Source organism: Papio anubis, chromosome 1, assembly GCF_008728515.1.
Source record: "Papio anubis isolate 15944 chromosome 1, Panubis1.0, whole genome shotgun sequence".
NCBI lineage: Eukaryota > Metazoa > Chordata > Mammalia > Primates > Cercopithecidae > Papio > Papio anubis.
Window position 1 is genome coordinate 174341855 of NC_044976.1, and position 12739 is coordinate 174354593.

The following is a 12739-nucleotide window of genomic DNA, read 5'->3' on the forward strand; positions in this document are numbered from 1 at the left end:
TTGTTTTGCTTTGTTTACATATTAGGCAACTATCTCTAACTTGTTTTGCCAGAATATAAAATTTTTATACATCCATAGACTCTGAGAACTGCATTACATATAGCTTGGGACTTAGGCTGCTGAGTGGGGAGATGGTGGAGGTGCTGCTGGCCAGGCTCAGGCTGCTGTGAGGTTGGCTCTCCTCCATCAAGAGCCAGCTCTGGGGTCCCAGTGACAGGAGGCAAGAGGATGGTGTGGGTGCTGCGGCACTCAGGCAGCCCCCCGCCTCCTTTGTCTCCTAGCTGCTGTCTCCAGTAGTTCTCAATCTCTCTCCTTACCTGCTCACTCAGACTTTTCATCTCTTTATCTCCTGTCTCTTCCTCTCTCTTCCTTCTACATACTCTCTCTCTCTAGTCTCACCTTGTGTATCCCTTTCTGATCTCTTGTCTCTTCCAGTCGCGCGCTCACTCATTTTCTCCCTGTATCTCTCTCTCTAATCTTTCTGTTTCTGTCCAAATCTTTCATTTCCAGACTCTCAGGTTTCTTCCTTGAGTCTCTATCTCATTTGCACTCTCTCTCTCTCTTTCTCTCTGTCAAACCCTGTTTCCTGTCTCCCTCACACTGAGTCTCTTCCTCTTTCTCTCTCTAATTTCCCTTCTCACTTTCTCCCTTCTCCCTCTCCCAGTTTATCTTGTCACTCTTCTTACATATACTTTTTGAGTTTCTCCTATTTCCTTTTACACTTGTGAAATGTCTGACACAATCAGACATTTTACTTGAAGACAAAACTCTCTTTTCCTCTCTTCTTCTTTTAACTCACTACCATTCATTTTTCTTCTTGCTTTTCAGACAACACTAAAACTTTTAACAAAATCTTTGAGATGGTTTTCTCTCAGTAGTCTAGAATCCACTAAGTCATTTCATGGGTCTTTACCCTGAAATGCTACACTTCAAAAAAATGATAATTTTCTTAATTGGCTCAAAAAGAGTATGGCTTGGTTTTACTTGGTAAAGTTAATGTGTTTAAAAAATGTTTATATATATATATATATAAACACATACACACACATTTTTAATCAGGGAGAAAAATACTTTAAAGACCTGCCAATTTGAAAAAGCATTAAAGTAAAAAAAAAAAACAAATGCTGCCCACCAGTCCTGCGCCACACCTGCACTCCTCAGCCCTTGGGCCCTCAAAGGGAAGGAACAGGCGCCATAGAGCAGGGGGCGGCACCTGTCGGGGAGGCTCTGGAGGCATGGGAGCCCACCATGGTGCGGGGAGCCAGGGCAGTGGTTCAGACATGGAGGGCTGCAGGTCCCGAGCCCTGCCCCGTGGGGAGGTGGCTGAGGCCCAGGGAGAATTCAAGCATAGTGCGGGTGGGCCAGCAGTGCTGGGGGACTCGGCGCAACCTCTGCAGCTGCTGGCCCCCACTGCCTGGGGCCACGGTACTGGCCAGCTGCTCCGAGTGTGGGGTCCCCAGAGCCCGCGCCCACCTGGAACTTGCGCTGGCCCGTGAGCACAGCGCACAGCCCCAGTTCCTGCCTGCGCCTCTCCCCGCACAACTCCCCTCAAGCAGAGGGAACTGGCTCTGGCCTCAGCCAGCCCAGAGACGGGCTCCCACAGTGCAGTGGTGGGCTGAAGGGCTCCTCAAGCACCGCCAGAGTGGACACTGAGATCAAGGAGGCACCGAGAGGGAGAGCTGCCAACATGCTGTCACCCCTCAATACATTCCGTGTAGATTTTGAGTGCCAATGTTAAAATTTCAAATTTTGCCTGCAAAGCTTATCAAAGAAACAGTGGTAGAATTCCAGTATTTGCAAAATTCTAAGATTTGGTGAATATTGTAAATACTACCATTGGTATTAGAAAGCCGTCATGAATAGAAGTAAGAGAAAACATTCCATAAATATTTTGTTTGACTAAAAATACTAGACTTGCATGTTCTAAACAATTCAAGAAAATGTATTTTTAAAAAACTGCAATTTAACAGTAATCTGTACATCTTTAGCTACTATTTAAAAAAAAAGACAACTTAGAACAATGAAAATGTTACAGCTGGTGTAAAGTAACCTAATGATGCTTTCATTATACGGAAACAAAACTGTACACATTTATTAAAAAAAAAATCTCTCCACCAGTAAACACACAGAGCCTTTTCTACACTAAAGTTTCTTTCCATTTACCACCAGACCAGGCTTTGTCCCTCGCTCTCTGGATGTCAGGCTGTGTCTGTTGTGTCTTTACAATCTTGCTGTCCTCTGCCATCTGCATACCAGAGCCACCTTTGTAAGTGTTTTGATACACTTCTACCTGAGTAACACTGGAAACTGTGGATGCCCTCCTTTGGGCTGGGAGTTTCCTAGCAGAGGGGCGGTTCCCTTCAGTCTTCATACAGCTCTGGCAGGCCCTGCAGCTTGGGCAGACTGCCTGGGCCTAAGCAGGAGAGAGGTGAGGGTCAGGAGTGTTAGGTGGCTTAGAGGAGTTGGTTTTTGGCTTACTTCCTGCAGTCTTTAGGGGATAAAGGAGGACCAGCCTCTACTTTCAACAGAGAGCATAGCCTACCTCCTCTTGGGAGACTAGACTTTTCCTATTCACTAATTGAACTAAAAGCTGACAAATTCAAGCCTCATTTGACCTCAAATTTGGCCAGAAAACTTAGGGTTTGAGGATTGGTTCTTGAGTCCAAATGAAACAACAATATTTTATTATTTGCTATTTTTTTCTTATGTCTAGTCCTTTCATTATCTTTCCAATATTTTAACATAAGACCTAGGGGGATAACAGGTATCATTGCTATTATTTCTATCCTTTTTTACTTCCTGTCTTACTTGGGACATTTCTCATGTTGGGTCCTGGTTACGCTCAATCCCTTGCATTAGAAATTTCTTGCCTGTCCTTCTCTGGAGGCTCACTGAGGCTCAATCCCTTGTAGTAGGAATTTTCTGCCTTTCACACACTTTCAACCTCCAAGATATCCTGACCACCAAGGAGTACTTCACCACCCCCAAAGCTTTTCTTGCCTTGGTATGTCCCAACTAAGGAATACTTCACCACCCCTGCGGGGTTTTTTTACCTTGGTCCTGACCACCAAGGAAATACTTTGCCAACTCCTGCAATGTTTCTTACCTTGGTCTGTGCACAGTTAACTGGTCGTCGGGATATTTGTAGGCCTTTTCTTCCTGCGTTGCTGAGAGTCCGGGTTTATTCTTCACACTGGGTGAGTCTCAAAACTTTACCCCTGAGGCCACCACAGGGCAACAGGACATGTCTCCTCATGAGTGAGGACTGAAGACCCCCTCCCTGGAGGAGAGTGGTCTCCCTATATGGGTCACCGAATTGTTGGGAATAAGAGCTCAGAGTCACAAAGAAAAAGAGCACTTAGATAGAGAACATCTCAGCAAGGCAAATTTAATTCTGCAGAAGGGTGTGTCTCACATATATAGCAATGGTGAGAGCACACAGAACAAAGGAAAGCAGGGGTTTTTATTATCTCTAATGCAGCTTCTGCTTCTGTGTCTTTCAACTGTTGGCTAGGGTTGGACAGCACAGTCTAAACTAGTCCCTATTGGTTTAACATTTAAACTTTCTTAGGTAACGTAGGCATGTAAGGAAGGTGAGAAGAGAGAAAAAGGGGGTCATTTATGCAGATACTAGGAAGGTAAACTATCCCCTAATAAGGAAAGGAATGTGGACTGGGGTTGTAGCAAGTTCAGGCATACCTAGGCATATTCAGACAAGCTGGAGCATGCAAAGGCAAAAGGGTATTTGGAATTATAGGATAGAGAACAGGGAAACTGGATAAGCTGTTTGAAGAGGGAACCTAACTGTATCTAACACTGATCCCTTTGAAATGTAAGCACAAGGAAGAGAGAGCCTCTATCTCCCAGTCTGTGTGGAAGGGCAGGTGTCTTTCTTTGGTGGGATTCTTATTCCAAGTTGTAAACTATCTCCTGTTATAGAGATACAAGAAAATTTACTTTGCCTTTGAGTAAAGCCAATTAGCAAACACAGATGGCCTATGACACTCTTCCATTTCCCTTCTATGATCAGCTACCAGCTCTTAAAAACTCTCCTGCTCCTTGTTTTACCCAAATTGAGCTCCAGCTTAGTTCTGATATTTCTTTCCTATTGTAATAACATTGAATAGTCTTTCCTGCCTGCTTCACTTTGACTGGTGCAATTTTTACTTTGATGCCAGCCACCGAAGTCAGCGAGACTTATTAATTATCACAAAAATTTTAATGAAATTGTAGCCTATTTGTAGCCTATATTTCTTTAGGATTCAGTAAAGCAGCACTGGTAGATTTTATAGTAGCAATATTAGGATAATTTAGTGTGCGATCTATTTTATACATGTTTTAGTAAGGTTCTATTGGAAAGTAAGATACCTTGAAACTAAAAATAAAAATAATGAAATCTGAAATTGCTAAGGGAGATCCTTTCTGCCTGCAGGCTACAATTCAAAGTTATTTTTGGTCCATTAATTTGGAGACCCTCAGAAGGAAAAGCAAACTTCTCCAACTAAAACTCAGATATGTGTGAGGTAGGTTGATGAGAGATATAGCAGGAGATGCGATTGGAACCTAAGACAAAGCTGACCCCTTAGGCCTTCCCAAGCTTTTAAATTATTATTTGGCTCACAGAAGGAATAATCACTCTAGCTTCAGTGAGGCCTGAGGGCAAATGACTGCTTAGCTGTATCTCTCCACCCCAAAGCCTTATTTCCAAGGCAGACTCTATGTATTTGTTAGATTATAGAAATAGATACTAAAATGTTGTTTACAGAAATTTTAAGTTAAATTTCCAATATTTTGAACTTCAAATGTCTTTGTATTTAAGGCCTCATCATCATGTCAAAACATTATCTAGTTTGTATACTCAAAGCAGTAGTCCTACTTTTAACCTACATAATTGTGGCTAGGTTGTATCATACAAATTATATGTTACAAAACCTCATCCATCCCCATTCTTCAGTAAAGGATATGAGTATTAAAATCTTAACTGTTCTGCATATTTAATTATAAAATACCCAAGTTATTTATTCAGTTATAATCTATTATGGGCGGAAAGTATATAATCTGCCTGATGATTTGCTTGATAAATGTATTTGTCTTTTTAATGAGCTTCTTTGTTAAGGTGGTTAGAATGATTAATTGCTAGAGCAAATCATCAGTAACCTTGAAAACCAAAAGTCAATATTTGGGAAAAATCCTTATGCAGTGAAATACAGTGCTTAAAACTGCAGAAATCTCCATGGGAATGCCAGCCCGTTGATTAGCAGACATGTTTGACATGTTGCTATTTAAACAGGATTAAGTGTATTGGGTAAGTGATGTGGGGGAAAAGACAGGCATGGGGAGGGGCTTTGAAAAGCAATTATAACACAAGAATTGATAAGCTCCATTATCTCCAAATGGATTTGATTGTTCAGATTACTAATTGCCCTGTCAGTATGCCTTGAAAATATAGCAAAAGAGCTATAATTTGCTCAAAGAAAAAATACTTAAAAGGAAATATGCTTTCCATAGCATATTCATAATTATCTTTCATTGTAATCAGTTGCTTGACCCCAAGGATTGCACATGACTTTTTTTTTTCTTTTGTTTTCTATGGATGAGAGATATTTATTCCAGGATATAATCATTTTATATCTTGGGAAGTTACAGAAAATAAAATTCATAAAATATAAAGCAATAAAGCAGAATAAGAAATTAATATTAAAAATGAAGATTAAACATTTCTTGTCCGTTGTTTTGCAGATTTCTTCTGAGCCTGCAATTACTATATGTAGCCAAATAAAATGTACCTGACACCACACAGATTCACTTTTGCCAAACTTTTTCTTTTTCTACTTTTTCTGCTCTCTTTATTTGCTATGTTTGTATATAAATTCTTCCATACAGAACATATTCATATAAAGACAAAAGAGGACAGGACTGCAAAGATAAAACGTATTTATATTTTTATAAAACTGATTTTCTTTACATTTACAATTTTGTTAAGACCCCAGGTGGTAGAATGAGTTGTAATTTCATGAAAAAGATATATTATCATAAATGTTTAGATAAATTGCTAAACTCTTTTGAACTAATGTACATAGGAGCTACTGGATTATGTATTTTGCACAGCTCTTTGAGTTAAATACGTCAAACTATTTGGCTTCATGTTTTAAGCAGTGGCAGCTTGAATAGAACTGAATTGACATAATTTCTGCTTATATTCCATCATTTGAAGACAACATAAATTAGAGAGCATGGAGTCTTGGGCCAAACACTCTGTGTTTGAATTTTGTTTTTACCCCTAGCTGGTTGTGTAACCTAGGAATTGTGACATAGCATCTCTACATCAGCTTCCAGAATTAGAATAGTACCTTGCTAATTTCAAAGGCAAAGACTACTAGAAAGTACACCTATGATTTAAAAAAAAAAAAAAACAGTTAAGTTTATTAAGTCTACTGTGGCAAAGGAGGCAGCCATGTCACCATGTCAAACATTGAAGCACCTTGATTAAAAGGAGTTAGAAAAAGCTTGTTATTACAGAACTTAATTTAGCAGAAAGTTGAAGGAAGAGGGTGTCCCTTCTGGATTGAGTGCTACCAAAAAATTGGTACAATTTTGTGTATGGAATCTTGTCTGTAAGGGTCAAGAAAAGCAGATGAGGCTAGAGTTATCATGAAAGAAGTAGCAGTCACTTGTATAAATTGGAAAGAGGAGATTTTGGTAATATTTAGTAGTTAAATAGAGTGTGTTTTTATCTTTGTTCAGTCATGACTATGAAATTGTCTTCATGGTTGCAGAGAGTTCTCATCAGATGCTGATATTGTATGAAGTCGACTGTGCTCATCAGGGGAATACTACGGCCTTGTTGGTAGCTATTGGGTCACCTGTTAGCTGACGGCTCTCAGTTATTTCTTTTTTTTTTTTTTTTATCTTTCTTTCCTTTCTTTTCTTTTTTTCTTTTTCCTGTCTTGGTAAGTCTTTGGGCCGAGGGCTGATAAAGCTAGGCTGTAAGGGATTGTTGAGAATTTGCTAATCAGAAAGCTGTGCAGGTAATATTTTATCTAATTGAACTAAAGTTAGTCTTCCCTGTTTCAGGATAAGTTATCAAACTAATTTGATAATGGCTACACAGTAACTTTTAGGACTCTGGGAAGAACTTATCATCTAACTGCAGTGCAGGCATTCACCAGAAACAAAATGAGTATTAGTTTTTATAATAGAAGCCAGAGGCCTAGATGACCAAACTCTGACTACAAACCACATTCCATAGTTCAGATGGGTCTTTTTCAGAGTCAAGTTATTGCTGCTGCTGTTATTGTTTGAGAAAAAGTCTCACTCTGTAGCCCAGGCTGGAGTGCAGTGGCACAATCTCAGCTCACTGCAACTTCTGCCTCTGGGCTCAAGCAATTTTCCAGGCTCAGCCTCCTGAGTAGCTGGGACTACAGGCACGAACCACCAATGACCATCTAATTATTGTATTTTTTGTAGAGATGGAGTTTTACCGTGTTACCCAGGCTGGTCTCGAACTCCTTAGCTCAAAGCAATCTGCCCACCTCTGCCTCCCAAAGTGCTGGGATTACAGGCGTGAGCCACCGCACCCTGCCAAGTGATTTTATTTGTTTGTTTTTGTTTTAATTGACCTGTTCACAGGCTGTTCCATATAGGGGCACCAAGAAGTTTTTGCTATACCGTGCTTTCTTGTCTAGCCAAAAGAAAATCAAGGGCTCATGTAATAGTACCTGACAACACTGGAGAATTATAAACTGGTTTGTTGGGTTTTCAGGGAAAAGTTGGTGTTCGTAGAATAAATAGTACTGTAGGATACAGAATGGATCAGAAATATAAAAATCATGTGTGGCAGCAGGGGAAACAACCTTGTATACCTTAAGGAGAACAGATTTTCTAAGCGAAGTTAAATAGAACTTACAAAGTAGCAAGCTGAGTGTGACATAAAAGGATAGTCCTGCTATTGATAGGGGAATTATGAAAAAAAGTACTTAGGCAGATAGTGAGGGTACAGAAGTCCCTCGGTAAGGTTTTCCTTTACCTTTACTGAAACAAAAAGCAGCCCCAAATTATTTTCCTTTCTCACAAAGAGCAGCCTGCGAAATCGAGCTGCAGACGTAGATGCCGGTAGTTGTGCCCATCATGCTCAAGATGGCAGCTTTGTCTTCCCTTCTCTTTGTCAGTGGTGCGTACGGTAAGGAGCAGACAAGATGGCCCTGGCTAATGGGGAAAGTTCATTTACATCATAAGATTAGGGTGGGGCAGCCAGGCTTCCCCAAGCACTATGTAACCGTCATACCTGATGGAACGAATCTGTGAGCTCTATGTAAATCAGACACCACCTCCTGAAACCTGACTATAAAATCTGGCTCATCTGCTGCTGGCTGGCCTTTTCCTCTGGGAAGTCCCCTCTCACGAGACAGAGCTATTTTCCTTTCTCTTTCTTTCTCTTCTTGCCTATTACACCTCTGCTTCCAAACCCGTCCTGTGCATCTGTTCTAAATTTTCCCGCATGAGACAACGATCCCCGGGTATTTGCCCCAGACAGGGTAGCCACTTCGCTATTAGTTTCCACTCTTATCAAACTTAGTTTTGATGAAATGACTGTACTGATCTTATTAGAAGCATTTTGTTGGCAAGGGATCAAAATCTACTTATAATGAAATTAAAAGTTAGATTAATAATGAAAAAAAAGGAAATACTTGAATGAACATGAAGAAGAAAATCAGCGTTCTGAAGAATTTAAAGAACAGTAGTTGAATTTTGAGCAGCAGGATCAGGTGAAGACTGACACATCAGCAATCATTAGGCTCAGATCAGTAGTTATGATATGAAAATAAAAAACTAATAAAAGTTTTGTCTTTTTTTAAGTGGCAGTTAAAATACTATGGGGGTAGAAGTACAGGAGAGCATACTGAAAACTCTTTAATTGATTACCAGAGAGCACAGAAGTATAGCAGACAAGATTAGTAGTATAGAAAAGAGAAAAAAAGCATAAATGTATTGGAAAATTCATATTAACTCAACTTGGTTGGAAATTACCTACTTTGGGTTGTCATCTAAACTGATATTTTGAATCAGCTATCTATTGGAAAAGAAAAACCACACTGAACAAGATTAGTAAGCAGAAATTGATTTTATTCTGATACTGTTGCAACAATAGGGGAGAAAGCACATACCAAGACTGGATACACAATTCTGTGGTGGCGATGGCATAAACAACTTTTAAGAGCTAGGGTAGGGAGACTCAGGCCAGCCTTGAGCGTTTACTAATTTGCTTTACTCAAACAGAAATTAAATTTTATTGGCTCTTCATGGCAAGAGACAATTTGACAAGTTGGATCAAGAGGCCTACCAAAGTTAGGCTCTTACCCTTCCACAGAGACTGGGTTGGGGGGTCTATCTCCTTCAATAATTGCATTAGAAAGAAATTGCTTCCAAGTTCTTGAGAAAGACATTCCTGGATTGTAAAACTAGCAAGAGGCTTTAAAAAGATTTACATTTTAAAGGGACAGACCAGGGATTTTTAATGAAAGCTTTCTAATGTAAATGACTAGGAAACTGAAGGTTGGGGGCTTAGGGTCAGGAAGAAAGCTATCTAATAGGTTCAGTAAAACTAAAGGGAATGTTAAGGGAGTCTTGGTCGTAACTCCCAGGCTACTTTGCTTCTGGAGGTTCTGAAGGCTACTCAGCTGGAAGTTTCCCAATAGTGTTCAAGCTCAATGAAGCAGAAAAGATGGCTATGTCTTTTTAATTGGAAAAAATAAATCCAAAGATCGATTTCTTGGAGTTTTAGTGCTGTGTAAATTATCATGAATTGTTAACAATACCAATAACATTTTTCTTAGTGATCATTATTAATAGTATGATAAAGTACTTTCCATAGAGGCTGAAGAATGGATCTCTCTCTCTTTCTTTCTTGCTCTTTCCTCTTCTCTCTCTCTCTCTCTCTCCCTCTCCCCCCTTTCCCCCCACCTCAGGTCTCACAGGAGCTGTTTATGCAGATATCTTTCAAAAAGCTGCATTTTTCTGGCTTAATTATTAGACTTTGTTTGTATAAGATAAGAGTTGTTTGTATCTGTTTTGGCTTGCTGTAGGATAGCATCTCTGATCAAACATGAGATTCTAACAGGGTATGGGGTAGTCTTTTCTTAGCTCTTAAAGAGAAATCTCATAGCATCAAGGCTAATAGAAAGTAATGAAAGTTCTAGATAGCATTCTCTAATATAACATTTTATATTGATGGAAATATTCTTACTTATGCTAATTAATATTGTAGCTATTAGTCTCACATAACTATTGAGCACTTGAAATACAGCAGGTGCAATTGTAGAACTGGATTTTTATTTTAAGTTTAATTCAAATTTAACTTTAGCCACATATGGAGTAGTGGCCATCTTATTGAACGCAATTTTAGACTTCATATAGCTTTGCCAATTTTGGTTTTGGAAGTCCATTTAGTCTCTACTTTGGTTTTAGAAGTCCATTTACTCTCTAATGTTGAAAAGGTGTTCAACATTTTTTAATAAAAGCTCCAGTAAAATACAATTTACCAGCAAAGAAAATACTCAATTCATACTGAAAATAAAAGAAAAAATAAAACAGACCAAAGCATTCTAGAGCATATTTAACGTTTGTATAAATAATAGTTCTTTTTTGTTTTGCTACCTAGTAGGCTCAGTAGAAGGCATTTAACCCAGCCATTGGAATTGATTTAACTCCTGGGAACTAATATTTAAAAAATAAACTTGAATCTGTGATAATAGTGTCTGCTGAACAATTCCCAGTTTGGGTTTTTCAGTATGATCCATTAACTAACAAAATTGAATCAGGATTATTCCATGGAGTCTACAGAAGTTTTGTATAGGGTGTAGATATTTTTCTAAGAGGTTAACCAAGAGAGAGATTTTTGTTCCTTTGTTCCTTAAGCGGAGGAAGGAGATTGCTGGTTTCAGATTGTTACAGTGATAGTGATCTGGGGACAGGAAAGGAATAATGAGGATATTAGCATAATTCCAGGGCCTTTAATTTATCCCATAGATACTTTCTGATTGACAATAATGTTTAAAATTGGATATTTGGAAATAAATATTTTATAGACAGTTATTATACTAGGTTTTATTCTTAAATATTATAATTTTTAAACCTCTATTTTTATTACCTTATAAATAGTATAGAAAATAGTTCTCCCAATAGTTTTAAAATTGTTAACTTTTAGAGAATATCAAACCAGATTACTTTTGTTTTCCCTATCCTTTCTCTTACCCTTAAAAAAAGAAAAAAAAAAAAAATGGGAGGCTGAGATGGAAGGATCACAGGAAGTTGAGGCTGCAGTGAGCCATGATTGCACCACTTCAGCCTGGGTGACAGAGCAAGACCCTGTCTCAAATAATAGTAGTATTTTATTGGTCAACAGTCCAGGAAGCAAAAAATAACAATTTAGGCATAAAAAGATGTCTTAACAATTTTACTATTCTGAATTTGTATCTAAATTCAGAATTTTTCACAACAGAAACATTATGAACATAAGGCATTAGTAAATGATTACAAACAATATTTTGACTACATCAAGAAATAATGATTAATAAGAGCTTTTTCATTGTCTTACAAAATCAAGAAGTTAAAAGAACATTTATCGAAATAAATCTGTTATGTAGAGTATAACGAAGTTTTACAAAAAATACATATTTTAATTTTGTGGGGGCACAACTAATAAAACAATTTGCAAATAACAAACATATTAATATCCTATTATGTGCATATATAGAGATATGCTGTTTGCATAAATATGCAAATCCCTTTTTTTACTCTACCATTTTCTGGGACATCGTCTTTCACCACTCCAGGTGGAAAAAGTTCTTGCCTTTACCACAATTATATTTCAGAATATAAGAATAAGAAAGAGAAAGTGAAAGACAAATAGCCTTCTTCATAAAGAAGAGACTTGAAAGTTACATATATTAATTCTTTTTGCCTCTCATTGCCCAGAATTTAGTCAGCTAGTCAGTTTTTGATATAAGAACGGTTGGAAAATAAATCCTGTAGCCAGGTTTCATGTGCCTTTCTAAAGGCAGCAGGAAACTTGAGAATGGGAGATGATGATGATGATGGGATTCTACTAAAAGACAATTCTTTGTTGCATGCTGTTAAAGAAGCATTGCTAAATAGCTAGATATGTCTATAGATCTTCATACATAGTAGTGCATACATTCTTCTTACCTCTTGGTGAGTGAAGTTTCCCTTTTAAGTGAGTTTACTTTTTCCCCCTCATCTGCCATGTCTTTACTTACTTCCCTTGCTCATAAAAGAAAGACTAAAACGTAAGTCCAGCCACAAAATGATTCATAGGTCATAGCTTCTTTGCACCCAGTAAATGCTCAGCCATATGCACAACTGAAGTAATTAAGGAAGTTGTGGCAAACATCCTACATTGCTGAGTAGCAGCTTGCCTCTCAGTGGTATCATAACATCTCCTGCTGGGCTAAATAGATTCTGAGAAAACAAATGTGTTGCTGGGCAGCGTGAGAATTCAAAGCCAGCTTGACTATTTAGTGTTCCAGTACCGAAGCCAGCAGTCTGTCTAAGTACCTCTTTGGGAAAGTAGAATTCTACCTTGGGAGAAAAGTTACATATTTGCAAGTGAATTTCCAAAAGTAAAAACTGTGAAAATACTGCCTTAGAATTTATATTACTTTTCCCTGTTACTGACAAAGAATTTCTTCCGAAAGGGAATAATTTTACAAAAAATTATGAT